The sequence below is a fragment of the Sorex fumeus genome, unplaced genomic scaffold (assembly GCF_029834395.1).
Source record: "Sorex fumeus unplaced genomic scaffold, SorFum_2.1 ptg000054l, whole genome shotgun sequence".
NCBI lineage: Eukaryota > Metazoa > Chordata > Mammalia > Eulipotyphla > Soricidae > Sorex > Sorex fumeus.
In genome coordinates this window covers 47724635-47729864 of record NW_026606111.1, presented here as the reverse complement: position 1 = coordinate 47729864, position 5230 = coordinate 47724635, and positions in this window count along the sequence as shown.

Below are 5230 nucleotides of genomic sequence, written 5' to 3'. Positions count from 1 at the left end.
CTCGGCAGATCTTCCCAGCACCCTTTATTGGGTGCTCCATTCTCTATCTGCACTGCCTTTACCCCTAGAGAGTACAGCTGGCCTCTAAGACATGGAGTGAACAACCTGGTATTTATGACAGTTGTGCTTGTGTGTTAGTGTCTTATTTTGTTACTTTATATTACCCAGATGAATGCAATCTTTCTATGTCTGTCCCTCTGTTTCTGACTCATTTCCCATAGCATAATATTTTCCATGTAGTACCACACAAGAGCAATTTTCAAGTTCACTGGTAGACAGAGCACAAATTAAAATGATAAATTAAAATGTCCCCCAAATTACAAATATTGAAATATCAGTTGCTATCTTTCCCTAGCAAAGATGCTAGAAAATAGATCGTTTCTAGTTATTTTATTGAGAATTAAATCTGTATAATAGTTAGGCAATATATAGCTTAAAGCAGTTTAATGTTCATTAAGTCAATATCACTGTCACTGTCCTCACGTTGTTCATCAATTTTCTTGACAGGCCCAGTTAGGTCTCCAGTGTGGGACTTTGTTGTAAATTAACTTTTGTGTGTGTATATGAAAATTCAAGGATCAAGCCCATAACCTCTGAAATGTGAGGCAAATATTTTACCACTGAGGCATATTTCCAAACACAGTTAATGATTTTGCTTTTGCTTCTATACTGCGAAAAATTGAAACCAAAATTTCATACCTGCAAGACAAGTTCTTTTGTCCTGAGCTACATATCCAGTCATAAGTAAGTTAGCTTTTAAGAATTGATATTAAGGAAACAATTAGTAAAGTAGACAAATAGATATAAATGTCCACATCACTGTCATCTCTAGCTTGAAAACATTACAATTATAATATCTCAATAAACAATTTATAGTAACAGAAATTGTTTATTTAAAAATCATACATGTATATAGACTAATATAAATGCATAATTGAAAGACTCCAAAGAAATGTACCTCCATTTTACTTGTATGTTTATTGTGGTTCTATTTTCTTCTTAATATAGTTATCCCATGAACAATACAAATTTGGACTTCTATATGATATTTTTCAATAATTATATTTTAAGAATTTTTGGACATTGGTATGCATGTGAAATAATTAAAGATGATCAATATATCCTAGAAATATAAAAAAAATCTAAGAAAAAGTATGCCATGTATGTATAAAATATTTGCAGATAATTGATTTGATTGGACCCCAGACTTAGTATAGGGGTTAAAGCACTTACCATGCACACAGTCAACCCACATTTATGGCTGGCACCACCAGGAATGACTCTTGAGCACAGAGTCGGAAGTCCCAAGCACCACATACTATGGCCCAAATACCCCACCAAAATAGAAATATAAATTATCACTTACTACCATAAAATACATATGTATTATAAAGTCTATTATAAAATAGATTAAAGTTTTAAAATGTATCAAAATTTACAGATGGACAGGCCACATATAGCACTACTTGCAGACAATGGAATTAAGTACTATTAGAAATCCATCTTCTTGGTCAATAGCAGATTATCTATTAAATTTGGGGGTTTTCGAACATTATAGAGGAGTTAGCACCCTTAAGCTCTATGTTACTCAAGAATCAGTTATATGGTTTTCTTTTCTATTCTTCCTTTTATGTGGGGAGTGGAGCACACCCAGATGTGCTCTGGGCTCACTTCTGACTCTATACAGAGATCACCCCTGGCAGGCACAGGGTTCTGGGGATTGAACTCAGGGTAGCTGCATACAAGGTAAACACCATCTGCATGCTGCACTAGCTCTTTGGTCTATATGTTTCTTTTAGAAAATGACATGTTAATAAAACTTTTTTAATAATTAAAAATCACTTCTAATAAAACATTTAATTAAAAAGTTTAATGCAGGCAAATACTGTTTTAATCATTAAAGTCAATTTAAAAATTAGAATAATATTTGGTAAAGCATAGAAACATAGCAAAAAATAGATGATATATATCTTTTTTGTAATTTGGTAACTGTAACACATTGTCCTTTTCCATTTCAAGGATAAGATGAATCCATAGAGTAGATTTGTTCACGAACAATTCTATATTCTCTCCTGAATGCGTATTTAAAAATACTTGCCATAGTGCCTGTTTCTCAACGTTTTGAGTACTATAGTCCTCTTTGCTATTGTGAGATCTTTCTCTTGTTTTATTTTTACTTTATGTTCCAATTTTTTATTTTTAATTTTCAATTTTTTATTAGTGAGACACCATGAGGTACAGTTGTAGACTTACAAATTTTTGTGCTTTGGTTTCAATTATACAATGATCTAATACCGAACCCTCCACCAGTGCCCATTTCCCACCACCACGGATCCCAGTATCCCTCCCAGCCCCATCCCCTCATCCCACCCTGACTCTGTGGCAGAGCATTCGCCTTTGTTCTCTCTCTCCTTTTAGGTGTTGCGGTTTGGAAAAGAGGCATTGAGTGACAAACATGTTTGGTCTATAGTCTATGTTCAGCATCCTCTCCCATCCTGGGAGGATCCTCCCAACACCCTTTATTTGGTGCTCCATTCTCTATTTCAGCTGCCTTTTCTGCTAGCATGTGTGGTTGGTCTCCAAGATATGACGACAAATTCCTTACACTAATCCTGTCCACTCTTGGGAGTTAGTCTCCTGTTTTTTTTATTTTATGTTCTCCCGGTGAATGCAATCTTGCTCTGTCTGTCCCTCTCTTTCTGACTCATTTCGCTTAACATGATACTGTCCATGTAGTACCACTCCTATGTAAATTTCATGCTCTTCCTGCCTGAAGAATTCTCTCTGTCTTCCTGAAAGAACAGGGAGGGGAGAGGCAAAGTCCTGATCCTAAGCAAACAGAGGAGGGGAAGAGTTATCTAAATACATATGAAAAGAGGCATTGAATGGCAATCATGTATTTATGATGACTAGTTAACAAACTGTATTCGCTTCAAGTACAGACTTCCTCATCTCAGCAACTGTGTATTCATACTCCATGCACTGTTAAATATCCAGCTACTGTCCACAACCAACTAACAACATTCCCCTACCCATTTCAATCCTTTACTTCCCCTCTTGTAAGGACAATTCTGATGTTAGAGTGTAAAGGTTTGACTTTGCTTTTCTTTTATTACTCCATTCAGTTTTTTTCTTTATATTCCAGAAACAAATCATTTTTTTTTAAATAAAGGACAGGAGGTGATATCAGGCAACAAATGAAATAGTTGATGTCGTTGAGAATCAGCAAGAGTCTTTCAGGTCAGTGTGAGGAAAGGAACATCCAGTTTTCCTTCCCAGAATATTTCCAAAGCCTGGCTTGGAGCAGGGTACATACTGGGAAGAAGCCCAGGAGAATAGCAGTGTCTTGAACATCTAGGGGCCTATTTTCTTCTTTGAAAATTTAATGGTATTGACCTCCATTGCAAACCACAGCACACAAAAGCAAAGAAAAAGCAAAAGGGAATGCCCTGAGGTGGGGGGGGGTGGGGGAGATGGGGGGTGGGAGGCTCACTGGGTTCATTGGTAGTGGAGAATGGGAACTGGTGGAGGGATGGGTACTTGATACTTGTATAACTGAAACCCAAGCACTAAGGTATGTAAGTCTACAACTCTACCTCATGGTGTTTCACAAATAAAAATAAATGGATAATAATTTAAAAAATTAAAAGTGCTATCAGGTGGTATAAGAAAAAAATGTAATGGTGTTGACTAGAGTACATCAAGATCATTTTTAGTTATAGGATGCTATGATTCATCTTTGATTCACTGATTGGTACTTTGAAATGTCCCAGTTCATTCTCATTCAGAGAAGTCATTTATTTCTTCAAGTATTGAATTATACAGGGAATTTCTCAGAAAATTCTTTACATAATGTATATACAGGGACTCAATGATAAAGTTCTTATTACCATTTTCAAAGAATACAAAAATACACTTTTAATAAGATTTTCTTGGTTCTCTATATAAAAGCTAAATGACAAGAATTAAGATTAACTCAAGATTTTCTAAAGTGCATTACATTAGTACTGGAAAAGAAATTTTAAAAGATTCTGGGAAAGGGGAGGAGGAAAAGTCATGGATAAATAAGGATTCCTACAAGTCCTTGGGTGTGTGGGGGGCAGGGGATTGACTAGAAAAGTTGAGAGCACACTCAGCTATGTGATCTAATCTCTATATATCTATTCTCTAATTAGATACCAGCGATGTATCCACACAGATGTATTCATATGCCTATCATGTACACTAGTGAGATCTAGGGAAATAATTCTTAGAACTGACATTCTTGGACATTTAAGTAGTAATCAGGTTTTTATGATTAAGGTGTTATGATTTCATAGGCAGTGTTTGTTTCTGTAACCAACCTGGAATGTCTTTAAAAGACCAAATATAGGAACATTCTTTCATTTTTAATTAAATATAGAAAATTCTGAATTTAGAGGTTAAATAGAGATGAATATCTTTTTTAATAGTCTATTTGGGAAACTGTCCTTTATTTGTTTTATTAGGAACTGAATGTAGTACACTATAATCTCTAATTTCATCCCTAGACCTCCCTTCTCTCTTTGTACCAATCAAGACAAACTTCACTTTAGACCTAGTTTTCAGTAATCTCAACTAAACATTAAAGTAATAAATAACTCTGATCAAATAAATCTGTTATCCAGCAGTTGTTTAAGATGCTTATACAAATGAACAGAATATTGAGAAAGAAATGAATACTCCAAATTCTGTTTGAATAAGGCACAGAATAGGTAAAGGTAAAGGTAAAGGCCCTCCCGTTGATCGTCGATTTGCTCGAGCAGGCCCAGTAACGTCTACATTGGAGACTTTGTTGTTACTGTGTCTGGCATATCCAATACTCTCGGTAGCTTGCCGGGCTCTCCAAGAGGGGCGGAGGAATCGAACTCGGGTCGGCCATGTTGGCCGCTTGTAAGGCGAACGCCCTACCCGCTGTGCTATCGCCCCAGCCCAAGGCACAGAATACATGTTGTAACTGACCATATAAAAGAGAGTAAATTAAAGTAAATTCCTTGGTAATTTCTGGTAGTCTTGGAACTATGTTGCCCATGGTGTAGTCACCTAGCTAAGTTTTCCTTAACTTGGATTTCCCTTGTTCACATCCCTGATATCACTCTTTTCCTCCTCAGATCCCATTCCCAGTAAATCATGTTCCCACCAGATCTTGTTGTTTCATGCTTTGTTTTCAGAGGAACCCAAATGTCAAGCCCTTCCTTTTGCACTTATTGTC